Source organism: Wyeomyia smithii, chromosome 3 (genome assembly GCF_029784165.1).
Source record: "Wyeomyia smithii strain HCP4-BCI-WySm-NY-G18 chromosome 3, ASM2978416v1, whole genome shotgun sequence".
Lineage (NCBI taxonomy): Eukaryota > Metazoa > Arthropoda > Insecta > Diptera > Culicidae > Wyeomyia > Wyeomyia smithii.
In genome coordinates, this window is record NC_073696.1 from 3,249,982 (window position 1) to 3,273,615 (window position 23,634).

Here is a 23,634-nt window from a genome sequence, read left to right on the forward strand (position 1 = left end):
CCTCCATTGAACAAACAGATAAATCCAAAAATTACCATCACACCACAAAACATATACCATTTTGAATTTACCGTTGCGTGCCACCATCTAAACAAATATTCGATCCCATTCCTGACACCGCGAGCGGTAGGTTACTGATTTCATTGGAATCAAAAACCCAAAACACAAAAAAGTTCACAAATGGGTTTACTTTACACCGATAGTAATTCAATGCTGCGTTTGCACGGCCTAGATCCTAAAATCCCTAGACGACCTGTTCTGCAGAAAGCCCCATTTATCGAAAAAATTACCACGTGTGAAGGTCAACAAATCTTTTAACCTATATTTTCCTATGGAAAATCCGCTCTCCTGGAGTGCGCCCGTTCGAAGTTCACCACTGCGATGGTGGATATAGACCGGCGATCTACAGTGGCACGACGATGCAAGTTTGGGACACAGGCAACAACAATGTCGAAGCGCCGGAGATCGGAGAGCACCTGTTGAGAGCATCGCTCGGCTCCCGGGGCCAACGGTGCGCAGACTCACCGCCTGACCGTCTGTTGATTCTACTGCTGCTGCTGCTGCTGGTGGCCAGGTCCAACCGATCGACAGTTCGGCAGCGACCTCAGTTTCTTTAGAATTTTTGTACGAAGCGCATCATCAGTTTACGTTTTCCGTAATTTCACATCACATACAGCACATATACATTAAATATTCAAAAAGTTTCGATTGGTGGCACGCGGGGGCACACGTAGTCAGTCAGTGAACATGTAATGTGCGTTTCAACGGGGCGGACGCAGAAGGGCTGGTACCCTAGCGAGGTCGTGTGTGTGTCTTGAGGAGTGCGGCAGTTTGCTAAATTCAGGATTTACAGACACGGCGCGGCAAATTGGCAGTTCAAATTTCGGCGTCGATATTTTTTTGTGTAGATAATCAATTAGCCTGTATTGCGGCTCGGTGCTGCGAGCAAGAAGCAAGCATTGGAAGAAAATCCACGGCCAGCGGGGGAAAGGGAGATGATGATGATGATGGGTGGCAGACGCCCCTGTCCGTAAGAAGTGAGTTTAATCGATGAACGCACATTGGCTCAAATTAAATTCGCTTGTTTCGTACCCGTGGCTGGCTGGCTGGGGTGGAAATTTCGGATCAAAAATTTTCGTTGCGCAAATAGTGACCAGCAGATAGGTGGCCTGGTCTGCCAAAAACCAGCGTGTGCTCCGCTGTCTGTGTATTTGGAAGCAAATGTGCTGGTTTTCCGGTAAATTTTGGTTTGGAATTCGTCGATTAATTAGCGGATTTGCCTCACCATTGGAACCAATGGTGTACGAAAGCGGCACCGGGAATCGTTTCCAAATGTTGTGAAATGTGGGTGAATATTAAGTGGAAGCGGCCGATTTTGTCAAAGAAAAAAAAAACTTGTGAATTGATGCGTGTGAAAAACAATTTTATCAGAAATCATGAAAAGCAATGTGTTTAATCATCAAATTGTTCAGTGAATTGATAGTAGAATTTTAAACAAGATTAAATGAGCCAGTGTTATAACAGAATAAAAGTAATACCACGTTTGCAGTCATCTGTTGGAGTGAAATATGCAGGTTATTATATTTCTATATTTCATGTTTTTTCGAATTAGTTGCAACCCGTTCTCTACTTGATAACGAGACATTTACTACCCAAATTGCAATTAAAAAGGGATCGAAATCTGTGAAAAGAAACCGTTACTCTTATACCTTTTTCTTGTTGTATAGTAAAGTTTCATCATATAAAATACCACATTTCAGGTATAAAAAGCTGAGTAGTGAGATACTGTTGAAGTAAAAAAAAATCGGAAAATTCGCTTCGAGCTTATTCTCGAGCGCTCGATGGGAAAAGTGGGCGGTGGGTGGCTTTTTGTTCATGGCGAAGCGCAGTCAGCAACCAGCAGCTAGCGAACGATCGAAACGGACACGGTTGAGTGAAGGAGACAGACTGATTACGGGCAGCCCAGCGTGGGAGATTCTCCAATGTCTCGTCTCGGAGCAAAACTGAGCGAACGGTGTGTGTGTACGTGGTGTGGTGAAAATCCACCGCGGCGAAGAAGGACACTGGTTGTGAGAAGAAAATCTCGCCTTCGTGTGTACCTGTAGCTTTGGGTCGTTCGGGTGATCACTGCGAAAAGGGGATGGGACGGCGCAGGCAGGAGTAAGTGTGGCATGGTTGATGCACCACCTGGTTCAACATCCTTGGGAAAACTTTTTGATAGTGATATGATTGAACGCGGACATGATTGAATCTTTATTCAGAACGTGGCACTGATGGCGCGCAGGCTGGGAACGCGAATATGAAATTTTCATATTGATGATAATATAGATATTTTCTTGCTGAACTGACTTTATGACACTCGTAGATTTCACAAAATTGTCGTTCAGACTATAAAATAAAATTATTAACTGATTTAACCAACTTCAGATAACAGATAAGTACCATAGTATCGGCTACTATCAATTTCTTATTATGATTTAGGAGGTGGCAATCAGTGTTTTAACGATGTCTAGTCCTTTCGAGCAATCTGTTCCATCATATTGATCATTTCCTTTTATGATGGCAACACTTGCAAAACGCGCCTCGACTTGGTTCTGATGTGAGGCTAGTCTCACAAGTCAGCATGCTCGAGTATTCAAGATTATTCATTGGTTATAAAATTGCCCCATATATCAAAAATCGACAGAGATTAGGATTTACTGACAAAAAAAATCGAAAGCAAACATTGCCTCTGGGTTTTTCGTTGTTTTATTGTTGCTAGCATCAATCTTAACTAAAAAAGTGGTTCAAAATTTGTAAGTTCATAGAATCTATAGTAGAGTTTTAACCGAATGGGGTTTCGAAGAAATTTATTTAAATTTGAAATTCAATTCAAGAAAATATTTTCAACAAATAAAAATTTTAGCGATGAAACTGTTAAATATGACAAAAAAAAGATAGTTGATGGTTAATGGGAGTTTGAAGGTAATTTTTCGCGTTAAAACTGATTGCTCTCCGCGGAAAGAGGGTCGAACGTTTCGTGAATCGAATGAATCGGATTATGAATCTGCTTTTGGAAATTTCTGTTGATTCGCTTCAGAATCAATTGAAAATCGCAAAGATGAGTTCTTAAACCTTAGTTTTTTTAGCAAAAAAACTTTCAAACCCTAATCCTGATTTTGATACTATAAGAAAAAACGTTAATGTTAATGACCTGGATAAAGTGTTTCAGTTGGCTGGTATGGTATGGTAACCATCGGAGTCGGTGTTTACCATTTAAAAAACGTTAAAAGCTTGTTAGGCTTGCGATTGTATTTACTCGTCAAACCAGACAAAAAAAAAACAAAACTCGAATAAAAAATAAGGTTTTAATAGGCATACCTAACTCAAACAGCATTATTCACAAATTTTCTTCCATCAGATCAAGAGACAATGAGAAGATGCGCCCCAATTTCGTATTCATTGAAGAGCCAATTGCGAACTGCTCGAAAAACAGCACGAATTGAGTGACAGTTTTGCATCTGCTACCGAAGCGTTTAATGCTTGTGTTTTGAAAATTATCCCTCTGGAAGCAATTTAAAAAAAAAATGCTACACGCTCTTGCTTCCAGCCAAATCCTATTATTTTTATTTCATTTTAAGGGTGCAGTCATTTTAAACTGAATGGATGAAAATGCAGAAAAAAAGCAAACAATCAACGACTGACTGCACGAGTGAATAAACGCTTTAACTCAGACAAAGTGATAGTGAAAATATAAACGGTTTGGTGACATTTGTGTTATTTTATTGCGGACAGAGGGCTAACGATCGCTTTGCTTTGCACATTGTCGACAGTTTTTTTTTGTTTGGTTTCAAACTGCATTTGTTATTTATGAACAGCCGTGTTCAAGTGGTTGACTGACATGTATAGGTTGTGTTATTCTGTGTTTGTACGATTTTATTTCAAACATAATCATGAAAGTAGATTATGACTTGTTTGGGCATTTTCAATAAGAGTGAGGAATGTTTGAATTTCATACAAATCTAATTCGAACAAATGGGACCGAAAAATCTCGTAGAAAAGTGAACCGTCATATTGCTGTGAACAAAATCCCTAGCGATCGAATCAATACAGGTGACTGCTGTTTTCTTTATCCTCCATATTACGCTGGTAGCAAGTGAAAACTTGAATACAAATTCATTCAATACTAACCCAATTTACTTGTTAGCTGGTCTACACTACACAGCATAACGGGAAACCACGAGGCAGCTATTCCCCGCACGCCATCGGAGGGTCCATGAATAAGCACTCGAATGGCATCATTGTTCCCCAACAAATATGAATAATAATGCTCCAGCAGCAAGGGAGGCCTGCCAGTTGCCATTCAATCCCGTCCGCTTCCGGGGAAAACATGGGGCGCTGGGTTTGATTTTCGTATCCCACACGGGTGTTATTATAATAGATTTGTTGTTTTCCAACCGTGGAACGAGCTTTCACCGTAATCTCCTCGAGGCCTCATAAATTCGAATCTGTTCCGTGAAATCGTAAATCATTACTTCGAGTGGAAGGCTAGATTGAACACTAGACAGCACTAGAAGCTTTCGTATACACGGTATTATTCAGATGAAGTTTCGATATTCGAAATTTTTACTTTGAATTGGATACAATTATTTCAAATATAATTATAAAAAAAATCATAGAATCGAAGAATTGATTGCAGACTAGACTCAAAAAGATTGACTAAATAACGATTCTCATATAAATCGCTGCATTATTGATTGATTCCACTCGATTGCCTAAGCGTTTCATTTAATGTAGTTACGAGAAAGACGATCCAACGAATGATTAATTCTGCATACAGGAAATCAGTGTCATAGTATTAATGATGACCTTAATTCACAAACTCCAATCGAAAGATAGAATGGTCGATATTCATAAATTTAGCGACATCACTACGCTGAAAATAGTTAACTGTTTAAAATACATTTCTCAAAGGAAACAGGGCAAAAATGTATGGAATTAGATTCTTTTCTAACAATAACTAGTTAAATTCAGAAACATGTTTAAATACATGGGTTTAATATTTTGTATGGTAACCTTTGCTCTTCATCACAGCTTTGAGCCGTTTTGGAACACTTTCAACCAGCTTTTTTAGTGTATTCAGCTGGAATTTTATTTCACTCGTCCTGTAAATGTTTTTTGAGATCATTTTTTTTTTTTGAAAATCTGGTGGTTTCTGATTTTTTTTATTTAGATATTTCAATAGATTTTCAATGGGATTGATGTCTGGAGATTGTAGTGGAGTATCTATTACTTTTGAACAATTATAAAGAAGCCACATGCGTACTTTATGCGCTTCGTGCTTCGGGTCATTGTCCTGGTACAATTTAAATCCTCCGCTCAATCCCATTTTATTCGCACTTTGTGTTAAAAGTGTTTTCAGGATGTTCAAATATGCATTTTGATCCTTTATACCATCGATGAAAACCAAATCACCAGGACCATTAGAGACATACACCCCCATATCATAAGCCCACCACCACCATGCTTAACGGTGCTTTCAAATTTTTTATGTTTAGTTCATCGTTTGGCTTTCTCCGTACAAAATGACGACCATCGGAACCAAAGATGTTGAATTTGGACTCATCAACAAAAATAACATTTTCCCAGTACGACATTGGGGTATTTTCATGCTGTTTGGCAAAATCGAATCGGAGCCTCTTATTTTTCTGGCTGATAAATGGTTTTTTCTCGGTACACGGGCGTTTAGATTATTCCTTCTTAGTACGTTGCGGACCGTTTCTGGACAAATTTTTACAATATTGCGCTGATTTAGTTCTTTCTCGATATCCACAGCTATTGTTTTTGGATTTTCTCGTATTTTTCTGATCATGAATCGTTCATCCTGCGTGGTTAACTTTTTTCTGTTTATGCTCCTTGGTGCGTCGATGATCCTATTTTCTTCAACAAACCGCTTAACAATATACTGAACCGTTGATCTGGGTATTTTCAACAAGCTAGCTATTTCCCGAAGTGATTTACCATCGCGGTATTTTTACCTTTTCTCGCCATTGTGAGGATTTCGACCTATACACGAAAACTGGTGTCAAATGAAGAATTCTGTAAATAGAACTCGAAATACCTGGCTGAAAACACATAAGTACGAATATGGTTTTGAGGTGATTTTTTTTTAATTTTCACGAGTTTGGAAGAGATTTTACTAAAACAAAACAATTTTCTACACTTAAATGTAACTGGAAATGACAGGTTGTATTCACACTACAAAATTCTCATAGTCTACTCAATATATAACAAAGAATATTTACGTGTGAGTAGGTGATTAAAATTTTTTGGTGATGTACGAATACGGATTTAAGTCACTGCATAGTGAACTTCTTTATTCCACGGGGTTAGTGCCAACTTTCGGATGGAATCAAAAAAAAAAAAATACGATCTAAAGCCTTGCGTTGGTGTGAGTGAGACCATGTAAACATAATGCTGTCAAAATACTTTTTCCGTATATTCATCCGTTTATTTTTCAACTACGTCGATGACAAAATTCGCCACCCGACTCCTGCTTGTTCTCGATGGCTTACTGAAAATTGTGATTGAAGCACTTTCGTACTCGGAATCGGAATCCAAATCTAAATCCGATTTCATCGATTTCATAACAAACACATTTGCTGCAGCAATCATTTCTCGTTTGCGTTTCATGATTTCACTGCACAGAGCGACGAATCATAATTTTTCCTTGTTTTCAGCATTACTCGCGTTTTGACAGATACAATGTAATAGTATTGGTGAACCCACTCGCAAACTGACAAAAATTATAGTGCAAACCTGTCTGTTTTGCAGTCGCTTCCAGGTCAATTCTGGGCCAAATTCAAGCGAATAAAGAAGGGTTTTAACAGCAGTTCGGGCGACTCCAGGTCAGGACGGGGTGAGCTGGTGGAATGAAGAAATTCGCTAGTGAATTGTGATTTGGCAAACTTCAACAATCAATTGAAGTTTCCAATCGAGGGACACTATTCCAATCACCCCGAACTTATTCTAAGAGCAAGCCCACCAGTGGCTAAATTGAAGTTTCTAAAGCTAGTTTGGCAACTCCCACCATAGAGTGGCACCCGCACCGGGCGTTGCTATTTTTGTTTGGGAAATAACACCAGATAAACATTTCAAAAGGTCCTATCTGCTTTCAACGTTTTCCTGGAGCGTCTTATCATTTTGGTAAAGGTTCAGCTTTAGTAATTCTCTCAAGCGTGGTTTTCGTTCAGAAGGCTAGAGTGATCCCTCCGCTATCAACTTGTGCAGATAACGTGTCATAAAAGGGGTTTAATAAGTTGTGGTCATTGAATAAAAGTGATCGACCAAAAAATCGATCAAAGCAGATAGGACTTTTTGAAATGTTTCTGTGGAACAATCATCACCTCGGGTAGCAGCGAGGGGGGCGAGACACGAGGCATATGGACGCTAGGCATATGGATGTTAGGCATAGTATGCTAGGCATACAGACGCGAGGCATAATGGATACGAGGCATTCACAAGACACAAGGCCGAATGGACGCGAGGCCGAATACGATGTTGCAAGACCGCATGAGATCCAATTAACGTGACTATGTGCCCCGGATTTGCAACATCCATATCAGAATGTCAGACTTGAAAAATATCCATCAGAATGTCTATTGAAAAATATGTTGCACGTTTGATGATTGACAAAAAGCGTCATCCAACCAATTGTATATTAAACTCAGATATGTTTTACTCTACGTTTGTAGTCCAAGTGTAACTACATTCCTAAAGAGTTTAGGTTGGGCATAGTATTTTTTTAAATCATACGGCGAAGACGCAAAATCGAGGGCAAGGAAACGAGGCGGCACTAAGCCGCCGTGGTTTCCGCAGTCCGAGCCGGCTGCTGACCCGCCGTCGGTAGCGGCGGCCTCTCGCACACAAACGACTAATCTACTGGTTTGGTAGGTCTACTCAAACAGAGTTTCTTTCCCTTAGTTAAGTCCGAAATAGGTACCACTGCTTAAGCAGTTCCTTACCGTAGGGTAAGTAGTACAGTAATCACAAAAAAAAAATTCAAATTTGCAATCAACGAATCTAAAACGTTTTTTTTTTTTTCATTTTACTTCATGCAGTGGTGGACCCAGAAATTATTTCCTTGGGAAAAAGAGATAAAGTCTTGTGCAGTAAGAAAATTACCCTTCTAGTGCCCCAAGTTAATTTCTAGACGGGCTTCGGTAAAATCACTATGAATCATTATAAACACTTTTTAAGTATTTATTGAAGCTTTTTAGAGGTTTGACTGAAACCCGCCAAAAGGCGGCATTGGGCAATAGAGGGTTAATTAGACATTGATTGATTTCACTTTACTCCGACATGTCACAATCATGCTGGAAAGGACAGAAATGGTAACCAATACCCCGCACAGTGGAACACTTAGAACATCAAACCTGATCATAATTATTTAAAAAAAATTTTTGCACTGAAAACGTATCATTTTGTGATAATAAAAACAAATAAATGGATTTGGATAATTTTTTACATGGAGTAACCCACCTTAAAGTGATGGATGAAATTTCTTATAATGAAATTTAAATTCAGTCATAGTCGGGTCAGAATTCATCCAAATACTTGAATTTATCATGAAATAACTTTTTAGTACACATTTCAGTCGTTTGACAAAGTTTCATTTGGGTAACCAAGGCAACAACTATCCAAGAAGCGAAAAAATAAGAATTTCTTGTTTATTTTCACATAGCGATGAAACACGAGACCGGAAGCATCCGGGAGGTTTTTCTTCACCATTATGACCAACAATATTAGCACTTTCACGAAATATAAGCCGTTCAACCGGATTTTGCCGGAAACAGAACTTATCCCATTTTGAGTTAACTTATAAAAACAAATATTTTGAGTTTTATTACATTGATTTTGACAAACACCAGGGTATTTGGAGAAACCAGCATACATGCTAAGTACACATTTCTGTTCGATTAACATTCTTTAACAATCTCCATCGTTGTTTAAATTAAAAATCACTTGTTTATCTTCGGAACGTTATATTTGAGCTCACGGTATCAGAGCGTCATTATCATGCACAAAAAACTGTTGAATTGCGGTCGGTTCAAACCTCTCGATAAGACCGTAAACATAACTTTTGGATGTTGATGAGCTGTCAAGTGATCAAGCATACATCATACTTCAAAATGAAACACTACAATACAAAGTTGATTTACTTTGAATTTTTCACTTGTGATCAGGTTTTAAACGCATTTATGCCTATGTGCCCCGGTAGGGATAGAAAAGCTAAAGTTTCAAATAAAAATTAGAAACAAACAGCAAAATAATTATTACGGATAATCGCATCCCAGATAATCGGTTCGACCTGTATTTTGATGTGATGTAGTCTTTCAATATACAGGATGGCAACATAGAAGTGATACACGTATTCGAGTGTCCCTCGTTGTATTTTCTGTCACAGCAGAGCTTGTTTTGAAAGAGTGACGTGTTACTATTTATTCGGAATAAATGCAGTCAGTTTTTAGTTCCGCTCTCAAGCAAGTTGCAATGGATTCAAATAGAGAACAAATAAGGGTCTTGTATCTGCAAGGATTGATTAAATTCGAGGCCAGGAGGAAGCTGTCACATCTGAACTTGGGCAGATTATTCGTGTACATGACCATCAAGCGTTTTAAGGATACAGGCAAAGAATCTGGTAAAAAACGGAGTGTTTGGACTCCAGCGAAGGAACGTTTCCGGCGAAATCCAGCCCGGCAAGAAGAATGGCGTGTGAAATGAACACGAGCCACACTTCCATGCAAAATGTTATCAAAAAGGACCTTGGATATTCAGCTTTTGAGAAGTAGAAAATTCACGAGAAATTCCGTGATAACATTGCCGGCAGGGTTACTAAATCTCGGTTCCTGCTGAAGACGCACGCAAGTCACAACAATATTTTTTCGGACGAAAAGTTGTTTACACTGGAGACAACTTTGAACAAGCAAAATGACCGTGTTTATGGGGCAAGAAAAAAAGAGCAGTCAAAGTAATACATGCGGCTTGCAATAACTTCGAAAAGCGTCTACGGGCCGTTTTCAAACACAGAGGTGGGAGATTTGAACTCAACTAAGTACATTGTAATTTTACTATTTATAGATGTTATTGAAATCGATTCCGAAGAGAAATAAAAACTGGTTTGAGTTTTATGACATAAATAAAGTGAATCACTTTCACGTTGCCACCCTGTAAAATTTCCCAAAATATGTGACACAAATATTTCTCTTATAGTCTCGATAGGCGTGAAACTATGTTACTTGGGTTATAAAGCTATAAAGCAAAGCTTTGGTGCTACATTCCTAATCGAAACTCGACTTTCTGTTTATCATACACAGGCAGCCAACTACTAGCATACAGGAAAATTGGGACCTATCATTTGAAAAAATGCAATTTTCTGAGAAAATCTTGACTTTAAAACAATGTTAATCGTTTACTTTTTATTGATAAATGAAGAATAACAAACTGCTCGGATTGTTTTAAATGACAGTTCGCCCATGCACGGTAACACATCTCTAGCAGTTTTCAATTCTTCATTAACTTTAAAGATTGTATATTAATAATTCGAATACCATTTGACTGGGAAGTTTTTAAAGTTTCATTTTCTGACCACAAATGTGGCTTAGATCGACGTATGCAGGAAATAATCCTGAGTCCCGGTAGGCTCGGCAAATTTGCTAATTTTTTGATGGTTTTGGTAATGGGCTGCCTGATAAAAATGCTCATTTACACCATGGGCATAGATGGTAGAGCCATTCCTGAAGCAAATGGTCAAGAACTCATCAAGAATTGTATATTTATAATCTTGTAGTCCCCAAAGGAACCAGTAAACATTTACATTTTTGCATAAAAATATAACGTATGACACCTCCATTTACAGGAGTTTTCATCAGAAATTTTCCAAAAGACATATTTCTGAATATAGGCTGCGTTGACCACCTGGAACAGCAGATTTCGAGTCGTTTTTTATTCTTTATTAAAAATCAAAGGCCAACGATAAATATTTATTAAAAATCACACATTACTCAGAAAATCACACACAATTTCAGCTAATACTTATAAATCTGAAACCCGTATAAAACAACCTCATTTAATCACAACACGGCGTGTATCCTAGAACAGCTTTATTTTAAAAAAATGGGCATCACCAAAATCTTCACCATTTGAAGATATAGCTTTTTACCTTTCATTTGGGACCCTCCGGAAAATCATCCATCGCGGGCTTTCGAACACCTTTTTGCCTTTCTCCAAGAAAGGTATAGCAATCACTGGAAAAACCAAAGCTATAAAAGTGCTCCAAAGGGTCGAATCTCGAATATCAATCGACTTAGTTTGACGAGCTGAGCATTGTATGTGTGTGTGTGTATGTGTGTGTATGTAACGCTCTCCCAATCTCACTCGATTTTCTCAGAGATGGCTGGACCGATCTTCATGAAATTAATTGCAAATGAGAGGGCTAGTTACCCCATTAGTCGCTATTGAATTTCATTGCAATCGGATTTTTAGTTTAGAGGTTATGTTTAAGAATGTGAAAATCACGAAACATCATTATCTCAAAAACTACTCAACCGATTTTAACCAAATTGGTTTTAAATGAACGAGCTACTTAAAAAACCCTTAACTTTTGAGTTTCATGAAGATTAAACGTGCGGTTCAGAAGTTATTTAAAGGAACGTGTTCTGGAGAGTGTTTAATCTCACTCATGTTTCTCAGAGATGGCTGGACCGATTTCAACAAAATCAGTGTCATTTGGGTGGTCTAATTACTCCATAAGACCCTATTGATTTTTTTTGTAATCGGACTATTACTTTGCCTGTTATGTTTAAAAATGTGAAATCCAGCTATGAAAAGAAACATATTCCGAAGACTACTTAAACTCACTTTTCTCAGAGATGGCTGAACCGATTTCCACGAAATTAGTGTCAAATGAAAGGTCTAGCTGCCTCATAACACCCTATTGAATTTCAATGGAATCGGTCTATTACTTTGTCTGTAATGTATCAAAATATGAAAATCACGAAACTTCATTATCTCAGAAAGTACACAACCGATTTGAACAATATTGGTATCAAATGAACGGGCTAGCTATAGGTTAATTGATGAATTTTATAGTGATTAAACACGTGGTTCAAAAATTGTGAAAAGAAACATGTTCCGTTGACTTTTTAATTCACTCGTTTTCCCAAAAATGGCTGGACTAAATTCAACTATCTTAGTGTCAAATGAAAAGTTTGGCTTTCCTATAGGTTCCCATTTTATTTGACTATAACCTCATTTTTATTCCAACCGTTATGTATTAAATTATAAAAACAACGAAAGTCAATTATCTCAAAGATCACACGACTCATTTGAACATATCTAGTGTCATTTGAACGGGTTGTCTCGCAAACTCACAATTAAAAAATTTCATAGCAATTCGATATGTGGTTCAAAAGTTATGAAAAGAAACGAACTTGAAAGACTATTTAAAACTGTAACTGCTTTGATCAAAACATATGGCCACAACAAAATTTAAATTTGGTATTGTGCTATTCGTACGTTCCTGGTATTGCTCGTGATTGAAGTGTACGAAATTCAAAGTCATTTCTTCTATTTTGATATTTCTTCAGCACAAATATTTTACTCCTAATTATTAAATTTTTTAACTTTTTGCCTTTCTCCTAGAAAGGTATAGCAATCACTTGCAAAACCGAAGATATGAAAGTGCTCCAAAGGGCCGAATGGCATATATCACTCGACTCAGTTCGACGAGCTGAGCATTTTCGTAATGTGTGTGTGTGTGTGTGTGTGTGTGTGTGTGTGTGTGCGTGTGTGTGTGCGTGTGTGTGTGCGTGTGTGCGTGCGTGTGTGTGTGCGTGTGTGTGTGTGTGTTTGTGTATGTGCAGATTTTTATTTTCACTCACTTTTCTCAGGGATTGCTGGACCGATTTTCATGAAATTGTATGCAAATGAAAGTTCTAGTTGCCCCATAAGACCCTATTAAATTTTATTGTAATTGGATTTTTATTTTAGAGGTTATGTTAAAAAATGTAAAAATCACGAAACATCAATATCTCAGAAACCACAGAACCGATTTTAAGAAAATTGGTTTCAAATGATCGGGCTGTCTCCAGAACCTTTAACTTTTGAATTTCGTAATGATTGAACATATGGTTTAAAAGTTATGTAAAGAAAAGTTATCCTGAGGTTGTTTAAACTCACTCATTTTTCTCAGAGATGGCTGGACCGATTTCCACAAAATCAGTGTCATATGAAAGGTTCAGTTACCCCATAAGACCCTATTGATTTTTTGCAATCGGACTATTACTTTGCCTGTTATATTTAAAAATGTGAAATCCAGCTATGAAAAGAAACATATTCCGAAGAATACATAAACTCACTCACTTTTCTCAGAGATGGCTGAACCGATTTTCACGAAATTAGTGTCAAATGAAAGGTCTAGCTGACTCATAACACCCTATTGAATTTTACTGTAATCGAACTGTAACTTCGTCTGTAATGTAACACCGAATTGTGAAAATCACGAAACTTCATTATCTCAGAAAGTACACAACCGATTTGATCAATAGTATTATCAGATGAACGGGCTAGTTAAGGGTTAACTGATGAATTATGATTTAACACGTGGTTTCAAAGTATGGCTGCCCAATACGTTCCCATTTCATTTGATTACAATCGAACTAAGCAACCGTTATGTATTAAATTGTTATTAAAACAACGAAATTCTGTTATTTCAAAGATTACACGATTTATTCGAACATAACCAGTGTCATACGAACGTGTCATCTCTCAAACTTACAAATAACAAACTTCATAACAATTTGATATGTGGTTCAAAAGTTATGGAAAGAAAAGAAATTCAAAAGCTATTTAAAACTATACCTGCTTTGATCAATATATGTGGCCACAATATAATTTAAATGTGGTATCGTACCATTTGAATGTTCCCGGTATCGCTCGTGATTGAATTGTTCGAAATTAAGAGTCATTTCCTTTATTTCGCTATTTCTTGAGCATTTACATTACGTCATATTCCATATTTTATACTTCTATTACAACATCATTATTTTAGAACCCAAAAAGTGAATACACATTTATTGAATTGAAGCGTTCATGTAAATCTATTTTTACAAATAATAAGTTCGAATGAGAAAGGCTGGGTCTGACCGCTCGGTGGATTAATTTAGGTTTTTTTCATTAAAAAAGTATTCTGACAGCAAAGCGTCTAACTGCCGAGAGGAAAGTACGGTGCTAGAAATGAAAATAACAATGCAAGAACTTTCGAAGCGACATAGTGAAGGTTGTAAGTTAGTCGAGTGCAATTTTCGCTCATACTGGAAATTTTCCAAACACCCTAAAATTTGAAGTTATGGTCAAAATGCCGGTATTTTTACCTCAGCGCATGAAAATTTTTTAAATTAATTTGTTTTTCAACCGATTTTGAATGTTTTAACTATTTTGGAAAGGGAAAAAATAGAGTTTTCGAAATATATACAGGTTTGTACCGACTTCATTAAAATATGTTGAGTTATTCGAGCGTAAATCTATTTTTTTTAGACTTCTCCACGCAAATTTTCAACTTCACTTGAAATTTGTGAGTTATTTTTGTAAGAAAAGTACTACAAGTACAATAGCAGTTTGAAACTATATGCAATTACGATAAAAAATAGAAGCTTTTGTTTGTAAATCGGCTGATAATTCGTTGAGTAACATATTTCTTAAGGAAATCAGAATTTTTGACTTTCATCGAACAATAATATTTGGGCTGTTTATTCCACGGTGATACCAATGGAAGAAAATGCAACAACTTCTGATGCCACCATGTGTTGATTGTAACAAGTTATAGAGCATTTGAAGTACATTTTTAAAAAATTATAAATTATATATTATATCAAATTATAAAATTTGTTCTCAAATTAAAAAAAAAAAAAAATAACAATATATTTCAACTTTTTTATTTTTTTTTTCACCTAAGTGAAATCTATAGATTTATCTATACATTTTGAAAGCCCTATTTTTTCGCCTTTGGGAACATAAATGACGTATCATTCGAGCAGGGAGGGGGGTTTGCAGTTTTGTGACGAAATGTGACGAGAGGAAGAGGTGGGGGGGTCAAGCCAAGCTACATAGCAAATATGAAACTCAGAAAACTGCTACGATGGGGGGGGGGGTCAAAAAAAGCTACGTCATTTATGGATGTTCCCTTTCCAAAACAATCTATATATAAAGAATTGGTGGAAAAATTACAGAGTTGAAAATAAACATATGAACCACGATCCAAAGGCGGAGTTTTGACAATAACTTAAAATTTCAAGGGTATTTGAAAAACTTCAAGTTTGGGCTAAGTAACACACGACTATTGCTATTTGGTCACATCAGAAGTGCTTGCATTTTTTCCATTTATAGCACCGTGAAATAAACAGTCCAAAGATTATTGTTCGATGAGAGTGAAAAATTCTGATTTTCTTAAGAAACATATAACTCATTTGCGTGGAGAAGTTTAAAAAATGAGATTTACGCTCGAATAATTCACATATTTTAATGTAGTTAGTACAAACCTGTATATATTTTGAAAACTCTATTCTTCCCCTTTCCAAAACGGCTAAAACATTCAAAATCGGTTGGAAAACAAATGAGTTAAAAATAATTTTCATGCGCTGAGGTCAAAATTCCGGCATTTTGACCATAAATTCAAATTTTAGGGGTGTTTGGAAAATTTCTAGTATGAGCGAAAGTTGCACTCGACTAACTTACAACCTTCACTGTGTCACTACAAAAGTTCTTGCTTTTTTATTTTTATTTGTAGCACCGTACTATTCTCTCGATAGTCAGATGCTTTGCTGTCAAAATACTTTTTCAAGAAAAAAAAAGTTGTTCAAAAGCCCGCGATGGATGATTTTTCGGAGGGTCTCAAATGAAAGGTAAAAAGCTATATTTTCAAATGGTGAAGATTTTGGCGATGCCCATTTTTTAAAAATAAAGTTGTTCTTTTTACACGCCGTGACAAAGCATTAAGTGGGCGTGAAATTTATCATGAGCACAAAACATTGAAGTCAAACTACATAGCTGTAGAATTTTTGAGAAGCACCTCATTCATAGCCAAGATAACACAGCATGCGTGACGTACTATGGCTGTGAAATAATGTCATTGCTAGGAATCTTCGCGTTGCTAGATTCACCAGCGAATTGCAGTGACAATAGTGAAAGACTTTCATTCGTTGGGCTGAGCTGTCAGAGTTGCAAATCAGTCGAGGCATACTCTGATTGTTACTTGTTGTTATTGTTGCTATTGGAAACACAGAAAAGTTTTCTAGATTCGTATAAGCTACTGGAGAAACTGCTTTTCAAATGATACTGCTTATACTAATTTCTCTTCAGCTTTTTCTAGATTTCCTATACAATGCTTTTTTTCCCAAATAAATATACAATATGCGGCAGAAAAAATGCGAAAATTTTCTAACACTACAATTGTGTTAGTTTGTGTATCTAACGACCTATTTTGTTGGACAGTTTATTTGTTTACATTTACTTTCAAGTTCTACAACAGAACATCAAAATCGGTTTATTGCAAATAAGTGAAAATGTACGCCAAAGAAGCGATTACGAGTTTACTGTTCGCCCGAAAGACGCCGAATGAGATCGCCGAGGCCATTGGATCCCATTGGGCTACATTGGTCCTTAGCAGCGAAAGCCGGAAATCGTGATCAAATTGGTCCGTGCAAAGATTGCTTGCAACCCGGTACGTTCTATAAGAAAATTTGCCAAGGATGCCAACATTTCTGAGAAATTCATACGAAGAATCATCAAAGAAGATTTGCACGCATCCATTAGGGTTTTGTACAGCCTCCTCGGTGATCTTGCTGGCAACTCTGCTCCCGATTTGATCAAATGTTTGTCATCCTGCTTCTTTCCCGAAAGCGCCTGCTTAACCAGAGTCCAATATCTTTGGTTTGGGTGCAGGCTATGGACAGTTGGGGGGATCGACGGTTTTTGGTACAATATTGACATTATTGGTTTTGTACCACTCCATCATGGTAATGGCATAGTGACATGCTGCCAAATCAGGCCAAAACAACACGCAATTTTTTTTCTTATTACTTTAGCAATAAAGTTCTTCTTCAGTCAAGTAACAACACTTACTGTCATATATTTTGCACGTGTTACGGGAGTACGACTATCTTATAATGGTCGTTTGTGGCCGTTTAATAATTACGTAAGCATATTATTCCTTTTTGTTACTTTGTGGTTATTACTTTTTGTGTCTAATGCGCGGTCATAAGACACAAAAAGCAATAAAATGTTGCTCAAAAGTACTCTTCAAGAAAGGGGGCAATCGTTTTTTAGACACTCTTTCTGGTAAATTTCCTTGTTAAGTGTGCCTGTGATGATAAAAGATGAGCTCTTTCTGGTACGAACTGCTTGTCAAACAAAATATTTCTTGGGGATTTTAGCCATGTATGGGGATTTTAGCCATGTATAAAATACTCATTGGTATCATTTCTGGCCATTGCAGTGTAATAAGCCAATCCTAGAAGCTGTTTGAATGTTTGAAGTCTTCCACGACATATGTTCCATCGTCCATTCCGACGCATGAAAATTGTTGAAAAATCGCAGTACGATTTCGATCATGGTTTTTTGCCGTCAAACTCTGCTTATCGTGGCTGTTGGGAACTTTCTCGACTTTGTAGGACTTCAAACCGGAACGCTTCTTTGATTTTTGATCGAATCCCGGTGGCATTACTACTTTTCGTACCGTTCGGATAGAGAGATTCGGCATCCTCTCGGAAATCTTTTTCACTTTTCCGTCCATAGAACTATCCGCACGACCCATATTTTTTCAACACATCTTGGACTGTGGTTTGGGGCAAGTTAAGCCTTTTTGCGAGTTCACGTATCGAGAAATGAGAACATTCAGTACGGCGTTCGTGCACGTCTTTTTCGTTCACCGACATTTGGAGCACTGTTTACGAAATGTCAAAACAAATCGGAGTAAGCGAAAGTACAGACCAGCTTCAGCTATGTTTGAGTGAAAAGAGTCGCTCATAGCTAGAATATTGCAAGGGTTACAGTGATGTGAAGATGTACGGATCATTGCGGATACATACCATAGCTCGGTATTATGCATACAGTTTTTTTTAACTCTCAATGTTCATTTTGATCAGTTATATTTCCAACGACACTTGTAAATAACGAACGAAGTGACAGCAAAGCGAAAAATCGCAGATAACCAAGCGTCTGTTTCGAAAATTCTTAAAATATGAAAAAAATTGGGGCTAGCACATAGTCCTGGAAAAATTGTGTCCTAGGGTACTTTTTAATAACTTATTTTTAAAAATGATAACTACCCCAAATCCACCTAAGGATTTTAAATGAAGACAGAACAATTTAAATATTTTCAACTCCTTCAAATCTACCACTTCGAAATAAAACAACTACTGGAAAGGTGCACCTTTATCAGCGACACTCATTAGAAACCAGTTAAGTTCTCGCATATTACACCTTGAGTCTCTGCACTGCATACATCTTCATATTTACAACACAAGTTAATAATAGCTCTTTTCGTTGCTGCAAAGCGCTTCAGTTGCGTTCCGTTGGAAAGGTGCACCATTCTCAGCGAGAATCGTTTAAAACCAGTTAAGTTTTCGCATATTACATCTTGAGTCTCTGCATACATCCCCATATTTACAACACAAGTTAATATTCCCTGTTTTCGCTGCTGCAAAGCGCTTCAGTTGAATTCGAAAACATTTCTCACCTACAGATAATTTCTCTCTCTGTCTCTTCCTGCAGGCACTCAACATTTGCTAGACCGTAGGAAGCAAAGAATACGGTCCTAATGAAGTCTACACATTACCAGCGAAAAAGATGGAAGTTTACTGGTAGATATTAAAAAACTCTAAAGCACGCTGAGCTTAATCTCGGCAGCATATTATGTCGACCCGTGTGTTCACGTGTGTATCTGCCATCGTTGGCAGGCCTTCGCAGAGAACGACGTCGAGGTGTTGAAGCAACAAAAAAAAATTTCACCCCCACCTGGTTCGGAGGTCCCTTTGTAGCCGAGCACGTACTACAACTATATCCACCATCCAGTTGAGAGGAGGTGAGTGCATGCTATGTGGGCCAGGGAAGCCGAACTGCAGGCGATTTGCAGAGCAGGACACTTGAAAGTTTATCTCGGTTGCGGCTCATCCACTGGACACGAACCATACCGGGCGCTGTGTGGAGGTGATGTGCAGGGCAATTTCAGTGAAAAGTGTGCAACGGATTGCTGATTGAAACTCACGGCACAAGCTAGCTACCATCACACATACAGATGTAAAAATTAGGGCGATAAATCGTTGAGATTTTCATCATAAATAACGGCGTCTCTTTGCGCTGCATTTGAGGAGAATCTGTTGCTAAAGGCCCACATGTTTAAGTGACATAGGGACGTAGAATTTGCCCAGGAACCTGGCTCTAAAAAAAGGATAGAAAAAAGCAGTGGTTCCTGCTAGAAACATCAAAAGTATGGCTTCGTTTAGTTACTGATGTTCATGCTGTGATTAAATCAAAAGGAGAAAACTCTGTGCTCAATGAAAAACCAAAAGAACGGGATTACACTAGAATAAAATCCAAAAACACCCTACCAAAATTAAGTGAAGTAGCTGAAATTTGGGAACAAACAAAAAGTTAATCTGTGCTTCAAGTATTTAAATGTGAATTGTGTATAGTGATTAATATTAGAACATATTTAGAGCAAACCAAAATAGTTGCACATTATCTTAGTAGTGATTTGAAAAATAACCAAGGTCCAAATAGAGAAAAAAGAAGCTCACACGAATACTATTTATCTTTAGTAATGCAGACGTGATTATGGATAAAGCACAACATTTCAATGAGTGATACATCATTGGAGCGGAGCACCCATCATACATAGGATATTATAGCAGGTTTTTATCACATTTTCTTTCATTCTTTTTGAACTAGACAAAGTATGAATAAATTTTGTGAAATAAAAACTCTCAAACACAAACCGCGCACCTAGTCAGCAAAAATATATGTAACCCGGTTCAAGGGTTCTGCTTGAATACGACTGAACTATGCGCGTTATTAAATTTATGCAAACAGAAAGCAAGTTGTTAGTTTTGCACATTTTGTACAAACTGACATCGCTGTCTCGACAAGTTTTGACGAAAGATGTGGTATCGAATCTGTTTATAGGGGCAGATGAAAAAGGGTATGAGGATACAGTATTTTGCTCCGTTACGGGTTAAGTTTGATGATGGGTGACAAGGTCAAACTGTATCTTTTAAAATTGATCATATCTGTTTTGAAGTAGAATACTTCTCTCAGGAAGTTCGGCTACATAGGGATGTGAAATGAAAATCTAAAACCGAATATTACAGTGTTGAGAAGTCACCATTTGTGATTGGACACACATACTCATTATTTACTAATATTTATCATAAATACTTAAGCTACTAACAAATCCCCCCTTAAAAAAAAAAAAAATAAAACCGAATAAAGTGAAAAATATGTCCAATTTCAAATGCTAATAAATCGGTTAGTATTCAATGGATTTCCTTCGTTCTTGCAGCAATAGATTAGAAAATCTTCTAAGATTCTTCCCAAAATAAGATAATTGTAATTTTATTATTCACACTATTGTACTATTGAAAATAGTCAAGCCTTGTCAAAACGAAAAATTCGACCTCTGATTGGTCATTATATGCTTGCTTCCCAAGCACGGTCGACAGGATTAAATAACTTGCAATTGAAAACATGCTATTTGGCCTATATAAGAGCCTGTTTCAGCCGGAGCCGCTCATAATAGTTCTAGACAGCGACAACAGCAGTCGTCACAGCACACAGCACTAGCCCTGTGGTTGGTCACCACGTCTCAGGAGCAGCGCGGTTTTTCTCAGCGTGTGTCGCCAGACAGCCATTATTCCCCCCGTGTTGGGGCAGCATGAAGATCGTCATCACCAAATCCAATTTTGAACAGCAAAATGCCTTTTTTCAAGGCAACTAAACAAGTCATTGAAAGTTAATAATTTTTGACAACGTAAGCAAGCATTCTGGGTTGCATCCTAGCAATTTAAATTTGTCGCACCCGTCTAATTTACTGAATGTGAAATAGCTTCCACAGTGCATGTTGTTCGTGTATCTTAATTCCCCCAATGTTAGGGCAGCTCAAAGGTTGTAATTAGCAACCGATTTTGAACCGCAAAATACTTTTTTCAAGGCAAATAAAAAAATAATTGAAGGTTAATAATTTTCTGGCATCAACACAAGCAGACATTATGTGCGGGATGCAATCAAATTCTGTTGTAGTTGTCTGATTTTTACTTTATTTAGTAAACTCCCCACTGTAGGGGCAGCGCAAAGGCTGCGATCAGCATGACCAACTTTGAATAACAATCGGTTAACGTTTATTGCCTAAAAATTCATCCAATTCAAAACAGGTTTTAGTCTGAGTACAATAATTTGCACAAAAAGACATGAAAAGTTTTACCGCATTATTAGACGCGTTTCTCCAGTCATGCCTCGTGAACGTGAAGGTTCTCTATCACAGACATAGATTTCGTGCTCCAGCACGTTACAACACGTGGAAATTGTCTTTTTACTAGTCCTGCCCATAATTCAAAAATTGGCTAACATGCCATTTTTACCAAAATCGAGAAAACACGAGATTAGATTTGTGTACACCCTAAACAAGGTCCCTACGGAAGCCGATTGTCAAAAAATGCATTTGGGAAGGCAGCAAACGTGAAACAATTTTGGCTAATATCCAGAGTAATTGAGAATTTGGCTAATATCCAATATCCAATTTGAACCTGTGGCATGTTCACGAACCAGTGTATTATTACTGAACTGTGTTTCTTCTTACTTTCGAAAGTGTGTTGTAGCTTGGTGGTTACTGGCGACAGGTGAGCGATCGTAAGGCCATTGCATCAAGTTTGACTTTTTCACGAAGAATATTTGATGCTACAAGAATTTATTTGTTGTACTGCGAAACCCAATGATCAAAACGTGTGACTGTTTCCTTCTGTCATAAACCTTTACATTTAAAAAAATGATATTTAGCTCTTTGATTAGGAGTATTATTAATAAAGATAAGATTTAGATTTCATTTTGGATTTGATGAGAAAAAATAGGAAAGTGGATTGTGAGATTACCATGAATATTAAAATATTTTCGTTATATTATTATATTGCCGCACGTAACAATTGTCTCGTCGTCCTTTTCATCCTCACTTGTGCTTCCGTGTTGTTTTATTGAATTTAAAACCATTTGCATCACCAACGAGTACGATATAATTCACATCGTATGGATGTTAGCCGAATTGCACACCGTTTTGTCAATACTGCCAATGAGCGGTCAACATTTATTTACTAGGAAAAATGACTGACACGCAAGCAGCCGGGTTATCTTTCTTGTAAAAGTATTCTACTTCAACCTTGCGGTCGTGGCTTTGCACACAACCTTCCTGTGATTTTTTTTATTCTAACGTTTGCAAGATTAAACAATAGAAAAAGTGAGTTTGTAATAGTTTCTTAGCTAGAAAATTAAATCTTTATTTTACGACTGTAGAACATAAAAATACATATGATACATTTTTAAAATTAACCACCAGAATTAAAAGCATAGCATTTTTGGGCATGTTATTAATATATTGTGTTGAGAGAGGATACTGCAGCACTCTCAAAACCCTTTTTGGCCCATCTACTTATCAATGCTATTTTTTTTTTTTTGTTAAAACACAATTAAAAGTTTTAGATTGGTGGCAGACTTGTTTCTCTAGCGATATACAAAACTGAAATCCAGATGACGCTTACTTGAGCAGTTTACCCATGCAACCCTAGCACAGGGTATCCCGATCAGAAAGAAAAAACAAAAACGTAACAGAAGTTGTTAGTTTGTTACGGGAAAAACCTTACAGGTTGTGTTTTCAATTAAATCCCGTTAGGTGTTAAAATAACAGAAATTATAACAGAAATGATTCTACTAGTATCAAACACATATCAAAAATTATATGGAAAAATACAAAATTGTATCAAAATATGTTATTTGTATCTTGCGTTGATAGAATTTTGTAATATTTAGGTATGCTCTTCTGATCGGGATGACAAGAGAAACCAAAAATCATCCAAATTTCTGATATAGTGACAGTCTTCTCTGCTGCAAAAACTATCGATGTTTTTCGTTTACATTGTTTCTGCTTACAAAACTTGCCTTTTGTTGAGTAATTTTAGCAGATTTTCTCTAAGTTTAGCTACAATTTTGTGCAGTTTGAAGTTTCAAGGTATTGGTTTTGGTCGTTGTAAATGGTACTAACAATCAACATTAGGAATGTTTATCAAGTTACGTATGATGAATATTGCAGATTCTTTTTATTTATTTATTTATTTTTTTTTTTTTTAAAGGCAAGAGTAATCCGGAATTGAGGAAAATTTTGCGACTTAATGGGCAACCATCACTGAACGAATTGATTTTAGCCTTCAGAACACCCTTGATATTAGGTACTTTGTTTATTCAATATTATTGGCAACACTGACAGGAACGGACGGGTTTTTTTTTTCTGTCAGTTTGGATATTAAAATTTTTTTAGAAAAAAGTGGTATAAATGCCATTTTC

At 37.0% G+C, this 23,634-nt stretch overlaps 1 protein-coding gene across 4 annotated transcripts in view; it reads left to right on the forward strand.

Annotated features, from left to right (window-relative positions):
- Positions 1 to 626: 626 nt before the first annotated feature.
- LOC129726404 (serine-rich adhesin for platelets) overlaps positions 627 to 23,634 on the forward strand; it is a 294,544-nt gene continuing 271,536 nt past the window's right edge. For all 4 annotated transcript variants that reach the window (XM_055683037.1, XM_055683038.1, XM_055683039.1 and 1 more), the window contains exons 1-2: positions 627 to 1,574; positions 18,808 to 19,946. The gene's annotated coding sequence lies outside the window, so the exon portion shown is untranslated. The remainder of the gene's footprint in view (positions 1,575 to 18,807; positions 19,947 to 23,634) is intronic.